This window comes from Lasioglossum baleicum, chromosome 5 (assembly GCF_051020765.1).
Source record: "Lasioglossum baleicum chromosome 5, iyLasBale1, whole genome shotgun sequence".
In the NCBI taxonomy this organism is placed as follows: domain Eukaryota; kingdom Metazoa; phylum Arthropoda; class Insecta; order Hymenoptera; family Halictidae; genus Lasioglossum; species Lasioglossum baleicum.
Window position 1 is genome coordinate 6411208 of NC_134933.1, and position 17860 is coordinate 6429067.

At 42.4% G+C, this 17860-nt stretch overlaps 1 long non-coding RNA gene across 1 annotated transcript in view; it reads left to right on the top strand.

Annotated features, from left to right (window-relative positions):
- Positions 1-9648: 9648 nt before the first annotated feature.
- Positions 9649-17860, top strand: part of LOC143208812 (uncharacterized) — a 30434-nt gene continuing 22222 nt past the window's right edge. The window contains exon 1 of the long non-coding RNA XR_013008983.1: positions 9649-9724. This is a non-coding gene — a long non-coding RNA (uncharacterized LOC143208812). The remainder of the gene's footprint in view (positions 9725-17860) is intronic.

Genomic DNA, 17860 nt, shown 5'->3' on the forward strand with positions numbered 1-17860 from the left:
ATTATAAATATGAACAAAATTGTGTAATTCACAAATGTATGACGCCAGATAGAACGTATTAATTGACGCCACGAAATAATTCGTGCAGCCAGTTCAATGGCGCGGCGGTGGTACCATAATAGTGAAACCAGCATTACAATGGGAAATTCATAGACCGAGAAGGACGGTTCTGCGGGAGGCCCGATCAATTGTTAGGATCGTGAAGGATTGCAGTCTGTTGTATGCAGTCTGGCGTTATCGGCGCGACTGGAATTAATTCGTTTCGCGGCGTGAATGCGCGCACACCTTCGCCGATGCGTTATTACGTTATTAGACTCGTAAAAGCTCTTAAACGCGCGCTTTACGAACGGCTGCGCGACGAGACGCCTTTACGTGGTCGGTTTTACGAGTGACCCGGTGCATCGAATCGAAGCGACCGTTAACAACTTTCATCGAAAAGTCGAACCGGCGCGGAGCGGCGCGGCGCGGCGCCGCGTTCGCCGTTCAAGTGTGTCCGCCACTGGACAACAATACTTTCCTTCCGCGCTTATCTTATCTCCGTGAAATCCGGCCGGCTGAAAATAATGCTCCTTGTGCAGCCACGCTTTATTGATTTCGCGTTTCGTCACTCGTCTGTGAATTTCGCTCGAGACTTGCCACACGGCTCGCCTCTATCGCCTAACTTCGGCACAATGCTCGCAGAATTTGCCGTAGAGCTCGCGAAACCAGTGCACCGAATCGCATTATCCCCAAGGAATGCGCTTTCGATAATACAAGTTTATAATTTTCCAGCGTGTTACGAATCGATTGTGCATTTCTGATGAAAACGCAAACAAACTGAACTTTTCGATGTACAGTAAAGGTTCGAGCAAAGGAAAAACCTGGATTGCGTAGAGTGCTGCTATTTTTCGTCACTTCGGTGGCCGCGCCGAACGTAGAAAAGTGTTCAGTGTCATTTTAATAAGAAAGATGCCACAAATAAGTTGGCGAAAGTCCCATAAAAAATAAAGATTTGTAATGCAGTGGAAGGGTCATTCGTTTTTCTTAGATCGTACAGTTCCCGTTGTCTTAGATCGAACATTTATTGTACATCTTTCAACTTCTCGGTAACTCCTGTAACTCCTGAGATGCATAGTGCGCCTACGAATCTATGAGTCAATAGTCAGAATTAATAATCACGTGGCGGAACCATTGACTCACAACAATGTTATCGCCAAGGAGTCTTGATAATAGGATTTTATAATTTTGCAACGTCAATAGTATGGCTTCTCTGATTCATCCAGATTTCGAATTCCTTAGCTTGCACACGTTTGTTTTAGACGCGTCCGTCGAATTAGTGACGCAAATGACAATAAACTTAAACAATATAATCGCGTGGGAAAACGACACATTCGATAATAGAATTTTATAACTTCGTAGCACCAGAGGCGTCGATAACATTATTTATCAATGAATCATCGGAAATGTCGATCATTCTGCTTAATTCGTCTGTTTACAGTTTTCGACGTGGGAAATTCGAGTCTCGAATTAATTCACCGGCCGAGATAGAAATATAATTATTGTATCCGCGAGGGAAACTGGGCGAGCGCGCTGTGATCTCACCGCTTGTTTAATCTACCTGGCTCTCGTCGGTGCTCGTGTCACAACTATAATTCACGCGGGACAGGTTGACGCGGGCCAAACCTTACGAATTTGAATATGAAACTTACGACTGTCTACGGCCGGAATCTGCATTCATATTGCTTGCAGCGCAGCTTGCAGGCCGAGGGGTATCATTGTGACAATAAAATTGTCGTTTGAAGAATTATACGGAGATATTATTCCCTAAATTATGGAAGAGGCGGTTATTTAGCACGCCGGGGTCCTTTGTGAATGTTTTGCGAGCCTCGCGAACGATGTCGTTCCGTAAATTGCGGGTCGTCTTCGTTCGAACACATTCTTCCTTACGAGGTTGGAACGAGTCCGGAATCGTGCTCAATTTTCAATTTGGCATGTATTGTCCCTTAGCACTCGAGTGGTGACTATGAACCACCACCAAACATTGCTGTACCGCTATTCAAAATATTATTAAATAAATAAATAATACAAACATTATTAAATATGTTGGTATCTAACCAATTAAGGTGGAGTGAGGTAAGTCCGTCTACGGGGCAAGTCCGTTAATTGGTTATTTTTATTATAATATGAACGAAATTTCTCCAGCTTGTATTTATTAATGTAGTATAAGTTAGTGTGAACTATTCTACATAGATGTCGCCCGAAAATAAAGGTGTCTTCCTCGCTTAAATCAACCAATGCCAAACAGTCACGTGCGAGGTACACGTACAACTTTGAGGTTACCCTAAACCTGCAATAGTTTACAAGTTATTAATACATTCTGTGTTGTTATTTTAGGTAAGCACAACAAATATTGATGTAGGTTTACATTAAACAAACCGTTTTTATCGTATTTTTTAAAATTTATTGAGGAAAACACTAAGATGATCTTGCCCCGTAAATACATATAGTAAGTGCGTACTCTGTATGGGTAACCATAAAACTAAACAATATAATTTAATGCAGTCATAAGCAGTTTATAGCAGGTTTGTTAATCATTCTTTTCTTGCCCCGTAGCACTTGAAACAAGGTTCGACAGCATGTTTAACTTTCAGAGACGGACTTGCCCCATTTACGGGGCAAGTGCGTCCTAGTTGACATTTTGTACAATATCCTATCGAAATGATAATTTTCAAGCAAAATTAGAATCCTACATACTAGTAAGTCATCGGTAATAATTGTGGCAAGAGTTTGATACCAGGAACGTTAAGTTTTTACATACCAGACTGAAAATACATCAGTTTAAAGTCCAACTTTGCAAAAACTAGGGCGGACTTACCCCACTCCACTTTACTAAACATTTAAGTATTGTATCAATTTCATCTCCAACGTATTAATAGAATGGAATTATTCTAGGTCGGAAGAGATGTTTAATTTTCTTGAAATGTTTACATTGTAATTATAATAAATCTGCGCAAAGAATAAATATTTTGATCGTATTTTATCTATAACACATCACCTACCGTCGATTATCTCATAATATTAATAAATTTCAATAAAACTGTTTACGTCAAATTGCAGCCGTCTCATCTCGAAATCGGGTGCGAACTTTTGCAATCACCCAATACCTTGTGAATACCTTGCTGATTGTAACAGAGCCGTGTGAATTTCGTGATTAATTGACGCTCGTAGGCTTCCCCGCGCGGAAGTTAGTCATCGTAAACTTTCGGTTACGTGTGCTTAACGGGAACGATCCTAGATAGACGCCAGTCCCGTCGAAGACGAAAAAACTCGGAAGTTCCGCTCGCGGAATAAAAACTATGCCATGTGGTTTCCGGTCGACGTTCCTTCAATAAAGCCGTTGTACGCTTTACGTGGCCGGAATCGCTTCTCGGAATATATCGTATTCAGCCGCGGACAAATATTTAGACATGGTCTTGCAACGTCGTCGCGACGTCATCGTGACGTAGTGCGAATCGACGATGACGCAAGGTCGTTTCATTGAGCAGGGAGTCGTTGATACGCGCGCGGTAGGGATTCCCCGAGCGCTTCGCTTGTGTATATTTTGGAACGATTGTCGTTAATTTTGTCTATTTTTATCGGTGACGAGTCACGCGACATTTGTTGTGGCGAGAAACCGCAAGACATTATATCAGGATGACCTTAACCTTGCACATGCAAACTTCCTGCGCGTATGCTGATAGCGCCGCTGCAGACGCCGTCTCGCTTGCGAACGCTGCCACACATCCGAAGAACTGCATTCTCCTCCTGATCAGCAGATTGTGGAACTTTATGCAAAATAAAAAAAAATTAAACCGACTGCGAAAAAGCGCACTATAAACAAAATGCACTGAAAATTATGAAATAATTTTCATTTAATTTATGTGAATACACACGAACTTAAATACAATACAATCTTTTCGGAGGCGGCACAAAAATTTCCCAAATGACAGATGTTGCTGATTATGATTTCATCGGAATATGATGGACTTGGAAATCAGTAGGTGGGAAGAGAAGATACATTAATATGTGCAAGCATGTAGAAGAATTTGAGGATTTTCGTAATTTCCAGTGTTGAAAATTTTCAATTTTGCTCCGCCTGCGAAAAGATCGTACTGTATTTAAGTTCGTGTGTATTCACATAAATTAAATGGAAATTATTTCATACTTTTTAGTGCGTTTTTTCGAAGTCGGTTTAATTTTTTTTTATAAAATCTTTTTATTTCACACTTTTTAGTGGAAAGAGCAGAATTTGTAAAACACCATAGGATGGTTTTTCGGTCGTATTAGTTATTTGCAATAAAAACCGCAAAGAATGAAAAAATGCAAAATTTGTTTTCAAAGGACCAATCGGGAGACATACCCTACAGAATGCATGAGGTTTCGTCCTGATTGGTCTATCCGTCTCGGAGTAATCGGTGAAATAATTCATTTTTCGCAAATAAAATCGTAAGGAATAAAAAAATGCAAAATATTTTTTTTCACGGGACCACCCCGGGGCACTCTACAAGATGCTAAAGATTTCGTTGCGATTGCAAAAGCGAAAAAAGGCACATACAGATCGAATTGAGTGACCTGCTCCTTTTTCGAAGTCGGTTAAAAATGGTTTGTTTTATTAGGAATCAAATCGCAATTCAACAATTATTGAGAACCCCTGAACCGTGTATCTTTGACTATAAATCGAAGTATATACAAATTCCAACGAATGATGTCCCAACACGTGATCAAACAATGTAGAAGATCACGGACGAAAATGCTCGCTAACAAGGAGATATCGAGCGAACAAGTTAGAAGGAAATAAAAGAGGATCGATTCGAGGACCGTGGTCGAGTCCATTTCTCACCGGTAACCTGGTCGTCAGGTGAATTAATATTCGCGGACAATCTATTATCGAGATGCAAACGGTTTAAAGATCGATGCTGCTGGGAAGCACGTCCGAAGAAGGTCCGAGCATAACTCGTGCGGCCCGGCGGCTAATGGACGTGTCGTCTCGTTATTAATTGCATCCACTCGCGACCTAATTCGGCCACGTAATCGGTGTTCCGGTCAAGTTTTGACTGGTGACGTTGATAATTGCAGGGAGGATCCGATTAATACCGACCATTAGGCATCGAGGAACGTTGAACGACGGATACCGATGGTATTCGATGTAATCGGAGCCAGTGAAACAGCTCTGGATACTTGAAAAGACCACCGAGGCTACGCTGATAGCGGTCTTCTTATGACAAACGTCAAATTGATCGTTCCCGCCGAACGGCACGGAGGGAATTTATTAAATGCATTAGCCTGGAACGCGATTAGAGGAAACGTGTAACTTTTATACAGGGGCGATTTTAACTTTTCGTTCATTTATTCGTTCACCGCGTATTTCAAGTGTCTAAAATAAGTGGTTATAAAACAGCAAAATTTGTCGAAAAACATTCAGTTGTTTTTTACCTTCATAACGACTCTTTTTGGACTTTCTTCGCGTTAGAAACGCGTCTCCGACCACTGGTAGAGCCCAGCTGCGTGTAAAAGCTCGCGGAAGGGAAAGTCCTCGATGACATCATCGCCACGGCTACAGTCTCCAGAGAATCTGGATCAGAAATTCGTGGTAAAAGTTCCATCGGAACTTTCCACGAATCCGGTAACTGTTATGGAAGTAACGATGTATCAAGTGTGCTTCAAATATATCGTTAACTTGCTTAAAGATGAAACACATTTGTTTAAAAATCGGGAGCGCAAAGTGTTTCATATCCCCACTAATATATTTCATTTTAAACCCAGAGGAGCATCGATAATGAGTCGATTATCTGCAACAAGATCGAGAAAGGATTCAGATATCGCTAGTGCAAGTGGATATAAAATTATACGATTGTACTTTACTTACGCTGTTGCCTCGCGGCTTTTGTTGCCCGGATGTCCTAAACACCTACACTCGCAGTGGCACAGCGTGCTTAAAAATTCAGCAACGGGTAAGCTTCGGCGTTCGCCTGCAATTTAATAACCCCCGGCGAGATAAAGTCTGCAAAATACGAACGGGGGGCGAGGCTCTTTGTATCGTTGATAGAAATTTAAACTGGATTCTACGGCGCGTGGAATTAATGAATGCCACCATTTAAATGGAACAGGTGGAAGATAGCGGATAGGAGGGTCTTCTTATCGTGGATGTAAACCCGATTAAAGCAGTTCAACGCGTCGTTCACCGCTGTTCTACGTCAGTGAACTATAGCAACTTATCAAAGAGCAGACAGCTGCGAATTTTGGAAATTAACAAGATCGGTAACACTGGCTGACGTGGCTGAAATTCGTTTAATTTCACAATTTAATTGCACAAAATCCGAAATAATCAGGTTTAATTTTTTGAACGATTACTATAGCTTACAGTATTTTACAGACGCAAAATTTCTTTTGAAAATGGTCCACATTTGGCTCGAAACGTCGAGAACAACTTAAATTGCAAAAATTGCTTAGTGAGTAACATTTCATCAAACCTGTGGCGTCGAAATGATTAAATTGTTTATTTAATCAGGTTTGTTTGAAATTCACAGGAAATCATTCTACAAAATAAGACTCTCGAAGTGGGTCATTGTGGCTTCCCTGATGGTTTTCGCTGTATTATTAATTAATTAGGTAGCCGACAGATCGAACAGCGTTTTGCTGCGGACTTTCGTGTTCTGAAATGTGAACCGCTGCTAAAAGTATGCGATTGCGAGCCTGGGTAGCAGCATTGATACAAAGATATGTAAATTAGGGCCGAGGTTCTGGAGCATAGAACAGAATGGCAAAAGAGAGGACGTCGCGTCGCGTTCGAGAAGGCAGGACATCTAGGTGCTCCGCTTATGCGAAACAGGACCTGAAGGATGAGCTCGGATAAGAGCACGCTTTATTAGCGGCACCGGCGCCCACGCGGACTTATTAATTCGCCAGCCGTGACGTCACTTCATTAACGGTCGCCGGGGGATACCGGCTAATTCGTACACTTTATCTCCTTCGCTTCCCGCAAACCGTTCCGACGAGAAATTGTCTCTGTTACTGATATAAAATTTGTAATATTTTTAACCGTCAAAAGCATGTGCAAAAAAATTGTCAAGTGACAACAAACTCCAACAATATTTCATTTAATCAACATGACGTGTTCGCTGGTCGAGGGTGTATTTTTTCGAAACTCGCGGACTTGATTTCCCGCTGACAGGAGAGAAAACGCGAAAAAGTCGGTTGAGAAGTAAAAGATCGGAAGAGAAATGACTCCTTTATGGTTCCGTAAGCGATCTCTGAATATAGGCTTGTCGTCTTTATAATTAACGAGCCAGTGCCACGAAGTATCTGTTATTTGGCGTGGCGAGGGAGGAGGAGAGCGGGGGAGAGGAGAAAAGAGAGGAGGAGTTGGTGAACGCGGTTGTACACACCCTCTCTCGCGGTCCCGTCGGCATTCTAGAAATTCTGCAAGGCAAACAAACACAGCCCTCGCGGATATACGCGAATTCTGCTCTGCCACCGAGATACAACAGACAACATACAGCGAAGGGGAGCATCTTCGTTCCATCCATTCCATTTCGCGTGGTTGTGTCTCTCATCTTCTCTCATCTCTCCGTTCTATTCCCGCGGCGGTGCGGCGACGGCGGCTACTCGCGAATCCTTCGCGATTACGGAGCCACGCACAAACGGGAACACTGATTTATCTGGCCGGTTTACGGGGACGCGCGCACGTAATTTACCGCGACTTAATTGCATTTAATTCAAGCGGCGCAATTGTAAATCACAAAGCGTCGCGCTTGTTGCGCGTTGCGCGGGTCAGTCACGCCTTCTGTCGATACGATGTAATTACGTCTATCAGCGAGTCCCGGGAATATCGCGAGCCACGTCGAAAGAAAAGCACGAAGTGAGGCAATCGCGAAATAAAGAAACAGCTGCTCTGCACACCCTGCTTTCGCTTATATGTTCCCTTATCCCGGTTACGAACCGAAGTTACACTAAAGTCACAGACAGTTCACCGATTTTCGACCTGAACAATTCTTAAAAATCTTAATTGATAAGTTATAATTAGATAAGTTATAATAGATAAGTTAGAATTAGTGGGTGATTTTATGCATTTATTAAAAATGGGTGGATGTAACTTAAAACAGTAAAAACATTGCGACGATTTAACGACATCTATATGTTATTTTCAATTTATCACATTTGTTAAAGTCAGGAGGAAATTTTTGTATGGTTCCTGCATCTCGCGAATGACGAAGAAAATTTTTATTTTCCATAAAGATCCTCAGTCTAGTTGCAATAGTTTGAATATTATTACTTTTTGCACATTATTCACTGTACTGTGATCAGCGAAGATTGAATCCGTACAGGTTGTAACTATTCGAGGGTCTACGAACTAGATACATAATCCTGATGTCGTGAATATGTCAACATCCGTCCTCACAGTGTTGATAGGTGGAGGCAGTAGGGGTTGGATTCGATAATGATCAAAATTGCAGGAACGGCAGTCGAATGAAGCTGTAAAATTTGATAGTGGTGCGCTTACAATACAAATAAATACGTAGCAGTGAGGATTGAGTGGCTACCGGTTGCAAAAAGGAAGCTCGCGAGGCCCGAGCGTCGACGACGGTGTACGTGTGTCTATTCGAGCGGCGGTTGTCGACGCGTGCATTCACGTGTGTTGCCACGGGATTGGTAACGCCCGTGAAATCGCTTATTGGTTGCCAATCTCTTTGGTTTTTGCCCATAAGAGAAATTCGCTCGCACGGAGGTGTGGTACCAGTTTGTCGGCTAGATTTACGAGGAGACCGCCTTGAAATTATTGTCGCGCACTTCGCCGGCAGAGACCGTTTCTCGCTGAGGAACCGCGAATAATGCGAGTCCGAGAGTCTCGTTGCTAGCAAAAAGAAACGCCAATAACGATCCTCTTGGCTCGCGCGGCGCGCAGGTTTGCTCTCTTTGGTCAACCTGTTCTCTCTCTCTCATCGAATGGCCCCCTTGAACACCCGGAATGAATTCCGGATCTTTTTTTCCGGATGGGACAATACTATCGTGATCGAAGATGGATGCCTGTGGTTCGTGCTATATATTGCAGTATGCAAATTTAATAAGCGCGCGCGCGCGCGCGGTCGCGTTGAGTTTCATCGTTGTTCAGCTGCGTGGTTTCATTGCGCTCGCTCCGGCCTCGCCTCCGACCGTATCGGAACACCGTCCCCGGCGAATCTTGATGCGTTTATCGCAAATGAATAATATTATCTACTTGTTAGCGTTATCATAGTCGGCCGCAACACGCCAAATAAACGCCGTTCCGCGACCCGGTCCCAAAGTTCATTTAAAATTAATGCGCTCCTCCATCTTTCCGACCCGGTTCAATTCGTCTGTGTCTGAGCTCTTACAGCCATCCAAAACTAAACATTACTACATTCACAGTTAAATAACTTTGTGCTTCATAAACTGATAAAAATTCTAACTACTTATAAAGTACAGAATCCCAAAAAATTAGTTTATATCGGTACAAAACAAGTACAGTGAATGCAAAAGCGAGTAGTTAGAAAGTCGACGTTGTACACGCGTTCTCTTCAGTCCGTGAAAGGGTTAAGTAAAGCGTACACTTTGACAATGAATCGAGTCCGGACTAGATGGCTTTAAATTGTCCTAGCTGCCACAGTTTTTCCGCGACCGTTGCCGAGGCAGCTTGTCAGGAGCGTTAATTCGTTCGAGATTTGTGCTCGGCGTTTGGGTCCGAAGGAGAGTAAGTACCTAGCGAGTTAGCGTTAACTGCTGAGCCATGAATAATATCTAGAAGTGTGCGTCTTGTCGCATTACAACAGTCACTCGGCTCTTGCCTACGATTTATGCTGAATCTCAACACATGACATCATTCCGCAGACAGCTCAATTAGTTGCATTGGTTTATAAATACTTGGACACCGTGTTCGAACTTGTCGCTCGCTGCTCGAACATTTATCACGGTCGTTAATCGATGGATAAGTAGCTTTCGCGACATCATCACGTCATTTTTCTTTATAAAACACCATTTTCCACCACTCTCTCTTTCACGTTATTAATTCTCGAACGATAAAAAAATCGTCGAAAGGCGAGTTCCACGATAAAAATAAGAAAACATCGAATTACAGCTTGTTTTGCGCCAATTTTGCGTCACAGTTCCGCTTTGAGACTTCCAAATAGGGCATGAACAAAAATTCCGACGTGATTGCGTACCGGCATAGTAATCTCGCATTGTGCCTAGCGACACCGTAATGAGAAAGATAAATAAAACGTCTGTATTAGTTCATCGTCTATTAATATTTCGCTGCACCGAGCCAAAGGCTTCTTCTTGACACGAATCATCTTTCTAATTTCTTCCCCTTCACTATTACGCTTCGTCCCGCGAGAATCATTCGCGAGAGTCACATTATTTATGATCGAACATGAAATTGCCAGCATCCCACGCTTTCGTATAGATTCGCCTTAACGCCGTTATTATTGTCACATAACTCGTTGCGTTAGCGCGCGTCTCAATGTATCCTCTGCTGCAACTGTTACGGTTGCCCTTAACGCGTTTTTAATCCCCTACATTTGCCGGACGCTCGTGAAAGCGTGCAAAAACGCACGTGTTGCAAATGTCCGCCAAGAATTCTGTATTCTTCAAACACGCCGGACAGTGTACTTAGGGATTGCGTCGAACTTAGGGGATTCTCAACCCCCATATGTTTTTTTTCGGGTGAGAATTCGCGAATTTTGGATTTCTGCAGGCTCTGAAAAATAGTTTAACAGTAGAACTACACCGGAATGACAGGTTAAAAAATTGTTTGACAATTATTGAAACACTGTGAAGATACCTTTGAATGGAAAAATTGATCGAAAACTATATAAAAAGGTGCAATAATTACATGATGACCGAAGACCATTCGCGTTATCTGTAAATTGCTTAATGGCACCACGGTCAATTGAATTTTTTAATCGAGTCCGGTCGTAAATTTCTTCTTAATCTGCTTAAACCGAGGCACTTTGCACTTTCCCGGGCCGACTAAACGAATTAGCGTCTTTTACGACAGCGATTTTTTTTCGGGCAACGGCGAGAGACGTTGGAAGAGCTACGAAGGCCATCAGATTTATTTCCCCCTTTGGATGTAGTCACGATGTTCGAGAGGCCCGTAACAACTTGGGTTAGGATTGACCTCGCCTACCTGCCAACACGGAATTGCTTGTTGACCAAACTAGCCTATAAAAAGCAGTCTATTAAACCGATGTCGAGCCACGCACCAAATTATCATAGGGAGCCTAAACTGTTGTAATCTCCTGTCAATGTAGCCGTATCTTCATCCGATTCTTCGCCGATTCCACTGTTCTCAACAAATTAAAGACCTTTCTCAAGACAATGCAAAGTGCATTGGTGTATTCAAACAATAACTACATTCAAAATCGAAAGTCTTTCTCACTTTATGGTCATCAAGCTATTTTATTTTCAAATTCCTGCGCAAAATGCATTTCTCGTGCTAACAGAAAATCTAAGATTTTTCTCGCATTCCTTTTCGGAAATTGGCGTGCTGCAACAATTGCGCGTGCATTCTCCGTGGTTGATGCACCGGTTCGTTCGACGTTAGACGGCGCAGTCAGGGTCGGCGCAATTTTTCATTCCGAGAAACACCGTCGAGGTGACCTGTTTTTGCGAGGCGGCTGCCGTTCGTCGTTTATCGAGATACTTTAAAGCCTGATTCATCTACGGATGTCAAAATTCGCCTACGCGGGGCTCAACCATGCGTGTTCGGAATCGCGCCGTGCGTCTGTTGCTTTCGCGAAACGCCCGAGCCCGAGCACCGGTTTCCCGTATAATTTAAAAGCGTGTCCTCCGTGTATCATCGATTTAATTCTTGCGACGGTGATATCGTCGCGTGCTGTCTCTGAACTCCCTCTCTCTCTCTCTTTCTCCGGACTCCCGTGCCGGGGGCTATCTCGTTCGAGGAGAACGTTGCTGCCACAAGGAAAAGGAAGAACTCGCCAAGACGAATAGAGCTTGTCCTATCGCGTTCACTGTTCACGGAAAACAAATGGTACCGAGGGCCGCCTACGTTCCCTTCGGCATCCCGACGAATTATTCGCTCCGGTTTTTTCATCCGTTCTACGCCACTGCGCGCACTAATGATATTTCGCGATCTCTGGACTCGTTACGGCATCGATGATCTCGACGATACACTCGTGATAGATGAACTATCCGTCCGCGGAACGGATTAACTCCGACATCTCGACAGGATCAACGAATCCCTCGATCTTTCTGCAAATCCTTCTTTTCTCACGGATCCCGCTTTCGAAAATATTCGTTTCACCCTTCCACGAAGCTGACTTACATTTGCCGCTTTCTAAAGCCATACGGGGGTCATATAGAAATACAGTAAATATAAACATAAATATAAACTTTCTTCTTGTTTTAAGATATTATGAACGACAAAGCAGTTCTAATCACTGTAACTGTAAAATAAATCGCAGTGCAAGGGGTCAATATACGAACTAAAATAAAATTCGATGTTATGAGTCTTAACTTGTGACGTTTTTAACCCTCATGTGCTCCTTAAAATAGTTGTATGAAACAGGCTACGATAATTCCTCCATTTTTAAAGGCATTGGGAACATATAGAAATACGGTAAATATAAACTTTCTTCTTGTTTTAAGATATTATGAACGACAAAGCAGTTCTAATCACTGTAACTGTAAAATAAATCGCAGTGCAAGGGGTCAATATACCAGCTAAACAAAATTCGATGTTATGAGTCATAATGTGTGACGATTTTAATCCTCATGTGCTCCTCAAAATAGTTGTATAGAACAGGCTACGATAATTCATCCATTTTTGTTCTACATTTTAGATCAACAATTTATATATATTTTTCTCAAAGTTATGCTTGCAATATCTAAAGAGGAGGAAAAATATATCGGCTTGCTGCTGTCTCCTTTATGTACGCCGACTCGCGTTGGATCGCGCGTAGGGTCAAATGCGAGAGCGGCACGGTGAAAATTGCGGCGATCGTTGTGTCCGACGCGTGTTCGTGTCGACCGGAACTGGCGAGGCCTTGATCGCCGGGCCAGTTGGCACCCTCGAAAATCCGATTGAACCGCAGCGGTAGGTACGACCTTGTTCGTTGGTGCTCCGCGAGGTGGAAGGCGCCTCGAGCTAAAAGGGTCGATGACGAGAGAGTTCGGAAATGCGCGTCCCACGTGGGTGAGTTAGTGCAAAGCCATCCTTCCTCGGCGAGTACAGTCCTCATACGGGTTCGGTTTCCGAAGCGAGAGGTTCAAGTGAGTCTGGGGGAAGGATAGTGGCTGCTCAGAAGAAGAACAAGAAGAACCAGAGAAAGAAGAAGAAGAAGAAGACGAGAAGGCGGAGGAGGAGCAGGAGGAGGAAGAAGAAGAAGAAGAAGAAGTGGCTGTAGAGGGACACGGTGGAGTAAGCTCAGGTGTTCCGTTTCTTGAGCGTGGACTCTGCGCGACGCGACGGTTTGGCGAACCCGTTGTTGGCGAACCGCCGATTCACGGTTACCCGCTCTCATCTTCGCCTCACCGGTGCATCCTGCTTGCACTCACACTACCGGCGCACTCTTTGAGGCCCTCCTCTCGAATCAACCCACCGTTATCGCCCTGCTTCGCTGTCTGAGCAACAAATGTTAGCGTCAACGAGGTTTACGGTGTTACCGAGAAAATTTAGCTCCACCTCAGCTTACGATTCTTCCACTCTTGATGATATTTCGTGTCTATACAACATTGCACCATTTCTCTATACAGGGTGAGCCACCTAACGTTGCCACCTCAAGTATCTTTGTTGTTTTTAAGGATACGTCAAACGCGTCTGAAGGACAATGTTGAATGGTTCAGTGGGGCTCACATGATACCAAAAATATTTTTGTTTTTATGTGATTTCTTTTAGAGATATCGAGGTCGACTTCATTTTTCTAAATGGAAGCACCCTTTTTTAAACACCTACAATGATAGCCCCTTTCATTAGGAATTCAGTGTGTATAATTACCCATGCACGTACAGTAAGGAGCATAACTGATTCCACACACTTTAAATCAGAACAACTATTTTATGAATGGACCAAACCACTTCAATTTCTCTGTAAGGCTAGAAGAATTAGTTTAGTAAATGATGTGTAAAAAATATGTTGAAAAAATGCATTTGGACGGAATTGTGAAAAACAATAGTAAAACTTGATTTTTACAACTTTTTTAGCTGGGCCAATAACGAAAATTCAAAAGATGTGTCTGGTCAACTGGTATAAATTATATACGCTCTGAAAATTTCATTGAAATTAGTTAAATGGTTTGCGAATTATAAACGATCAAAAGTGGTAATTTGTAGTGTACCATAAATTGGCAAGTTTTACCATTTTTGATCGTTTATAATTCGCAAACCATTTCATCAATTTCAATGAAATTTTCAGAGCGTATATAATTTATACCAGTTGACAAAACACGTTTTTTAAATTTTCGTTATTGGGCCAGCTAAAAAAAGTAGTAAAAATCAATTTTTAGTCTTGTTTTCCACAATTCCGACCAAATGCATTTTTTCAACTTATTTATTAGACGTCAATTTACTAAACTAATTCTTCTAGCCTTACAGAGAAATTGAAGTCGGTTTGGTCCATTCATGTAAAAGTTATTCTGATTTAAAGTGTGTGGAATTAGTTATGCTCCTTATTGTATAAACTTTTTCAGTAGCTCCTAGTCCATATAACAGACACAAAACATTATTATGTTGCATCAACCATTAAAAATTCGCAGTCTACTCGTTAATCACTGATTTTCGAAGCCCCTTATTTGTATTCTTCATACTTAGGCTTTAAAAACAACAAAGATATTTGAGGTGGCAACGTTAGACTCACCCTGTATACCAATTCCTAAAAAAGGAGACGAGTTTTACAGTATAATTTCCACCTTGAAAATTGCTGTAAAATAATCCATGGATCCGACGTTCGAACTGTTTGCCAGAGATAAAATTGCTGAGTGCTAATAATTCTTCCAGAACTGTACTGCATGTTTCACGTCATAACGCTGAAATAAGTGGATGTTATTAGGCGCCATGCCCCATCGATTATAACGCAGCCTCCTTTTTATCGGCGGCACTGACAGCGATACTAATTAGTTCCCGCATTCGGTAGCGAGCTTTACCGTGTGACTAGACTACTGGAGCCCGTAACGAAACTATTTGGCGAAGTCGTCTTTTCTTGTACAAACGTGTTACACCCTAATTGGTTTCTATTCTCCGTAGTAAGATATCTCAGTCCCAGATCGCTAATTGCAAATGCTGCTCCAGTTGCGTCGACTTGCCGACAAAATGTTGAAACACGCATCGAGAAATCAGAAAAACTTATTGTGAATTTCATGCGGCGTGCGGTCGCTGCGATTAGACTGTGAAAAGGTGCTCTTTCTTCGAAGAATTTTTCAAATTCAAATAACTCTACAAGGATCAGAAAATTTTTTTAAGAATTTTTGAGAAGTCGCCCCTCTCCTCTTCAAACTTGATATACGATTTTTTTAATTCAATTGTGAATGAAAAGTGTATTTGGTAAGGTTCTTGTGGTGTAATTCGTTTCGAAAAGGACACATTAATGAAATTCGAAAGGGATATATTTATGGTACGCAGCTTCTAGCAAGCATAGCGTGCACGGAGGATACGCCAACGCCGACAGCACGAACGTGACGAGTGCTACACACGTTTCGAGTGGAGATCCATCATGCGATTCAATACGTGCAAAGAAGCACCTCGAGAGACAAGAACGATTACGACAGCGATTGCACATCACCCCTATGTATGCTAACTCCCATGCGGAAGACGGTCGCCCGTGGATCATGATCAGTACGTTACATGCCAGGGAACACTTATGGTTACCGAATATATTTCAAGCATTCTGCACCGTGTATGTATACGTATGTATATCTCAAGCGTTCTGCAACAACTTGTCCAACCAACGGGACCACGATTGCAGAAACACTTTTTCAGGCTAACTTTGTTGGCCCGAAAGTAATGTGTTAATTGAACCCACACAGTTTTAACGACGTTGTAGCAAATTAAATAATGAATGTTATTCCGTGGCTGTAACGCGATACATTCAATAATAGTTACTTTATTTTTTCTCGTTTGAAAAATCGTTCACATTGGTTCGGCTTTACATTTTACCTTTACGGTAAGATGGACTAGCTCCCCTCCTTCTAATCTATCCTTGGTAAGGCAGGTCCTCTTTACGTCTAACCCACTTTTACAGAATATTGAAAGATCCCCCTTCCCTGTTCACTCGATGTAATATCCCACTCTCGGTTGAACACGTTTCCTGCACTGCCCGCCTCTTCTCCTTCCGAAGACGTCGCTTAGCTATCCCTAGCACAGTGAATCCCTTAATAATGATAAGAACATCATCCAAGTTATCCACAAATTTTTACCACACTCTGTAATTATGGTAGTAACAGCTGCGAACTGATCGGGAGATTGGTTAATTGGTTTACGAATTATAAACGATCAAAAGTGGTAAAAATTGCAATTTTTCAAGATTTTCGGCCTTTTTACCATGTTTGATCGTTTATAGCTCGTAAACCAATTAACCAATTTCAATGAAATTTTCAGAGCGTATATAATTTATACCAATTGACCAGACACATCTTTTGAATTTTCGTTATTGGCCCAGCTAAAAAGGTTGTAAAAATCAATTTTTACTATTGTTTTCACAATTCCGTCCAAATGCATTTTATCAACATATTTTTGACACATCATTTACTAAACTAATTCTTCTAGCCTTACAGAGAAATTGAAGTCGTTTGGTCCATTCAGAAAAAAGTTGTTCTGATTTAAACTGTGTTGAATCAGTTATGCTCCTTACTGTATGTCTATGTATGAGGATTCGGTCATGGAATCATATGATCTACATGTTGATACGACGACCTGTATAAATAAATGAGTTAAAGGAAACAAAACAGAAAAAGTTTGACGCGGCTCTCCCCGGCGAGGGGGCTAACAAAAAATTCGCAAATAGGTGGCTAACGCGTGCCTTTCAATTTTCAAATGATGCAACACGGTCCCCGGAGCGGTTCAGCTCGCATGGCCGTCAGAGAGCCTTTTGCTCCTCCGTTAATACGCAGGTAGTATCACCGGTTTGTAGTTCTGGCCAGCGATTCCCTTCCTTTTGTGCGTGTACGCGCGATCATTATATGGTCGAATCATCGGTAGGTGCTTATTCTCGCGAACTATAATACACACAAAAGTCCCCAAGGCGGGTCTCCTGTGGAACGTAACCTGAGAAGACCGCGCGCATCCTGAAACGTTTAGAAGACGTTCGTGAGTCGTTCGCATTTATACGTCTCCCGTATGAATATAGACGGTGCCGGGGTATATTCCGCGATGTGCATGCGACGATGTATAACCTTTGTTCCGCACGCAAGGAGGTGTTCCGAAAGAGGGGAGAGGACGAGAGTAATCCTGGAGTGGAGTCAGAACGCTATGCAGCCCGACTGCGGCCGTTTTAAAATCGATTCTAACTCATGCTCCGTCAGATTTGTGGTTCTGCCGTGTTACGAGCGACGCGTCCCTTATATTTAATTCCCTTCGACGTTCTGGCTGCTGTCAAACACGGTTCAACAACCCTCTGTACTCTGACCTTGTGGCGCGAACGAGTCCTAATGCGTTTTGTTTCGAGTATTTGAAAATTTTGGAGTATTGTGAAATTGGAGTATTTTATTCCAGGTACAGTGGAACCTCGATTATCCTTATACTAGATTCGATTTTGATCAATTTGTACAACAGTGTTGCATGTGTTGGTATACTAACACACTTCAGACATCAGAGGGTCAGATATAACTGATACATCATGATACATCATTGATCATGCATTGTTCATCTTTTTAAA